General features: G+C 69.7%; 1 protein-coding gene across 1 annotated transcript in view; it reads left to right on the top strand.

Annotated features, from left to right (window-relative positions):
- Window positions 1-353, top strand: part of LUZP1 (leucine zipper protein 1) — a 109417-nt gene continuing 109064 nt past the window's right edge. Inside the window, exon 1 of the mRNA XM_029946598.1 lies at window positions 1-104. The gene's annotated coding sequence lies outside the window, so the exon portion shown is untranslated. The remainder of the gene's footprint in view (window positions 105-353) is intronic.

A 353-nucleotide genomic window follows, 5' to 3' on the forward strand; every position in this document is an offset into this window, starting at 1 on the left:
CTAAGGACTGAAAGATTGCGGATGGCAGTCAGCACCTTCCGGCAGAGAGGAGGAACCTGAGTTAGCAAGGACGCGATTTCCTGGCTGAGCTCCCCGGGAAGGAGGTTTGTGCTGGGTCCCATCCCCCGGCGGTCCTGCTCAGGAAATGTGCAGAGAAAGCCAGGAACCAGGCCTGCCAGGCCCCGGGCCCCTCAGCGCCTTCCCCCCTCCCCGGCTCTCGACTGCAGGAAGCCGGCTGGCGGGCACGCCCTGCCCGGGGGCTGGGAAAGGCCGCGAGCGCGCCCCGCACTACTGGCTTCCCAGGCTCGCGGCCGCGCGGAGCTGTCACTGCGGCAAGCGCGCCGCCGCCCCCG

Source organism: Suricata suricatta, chromosome 8 (assembly GCF_006229205.1).
Source record: "Suricata suricatta isolate VVHF042 chromosome 8, meerkat_22Aug2017_6uvM2_HiC, whole genome shotgun sequence".
NCBI classification, from domain to species: Eukaryota; Metazoa; Chordata; class Mammalia; order Carnivora; family Herpestidae; genus Suricata; species Suricata suricatta.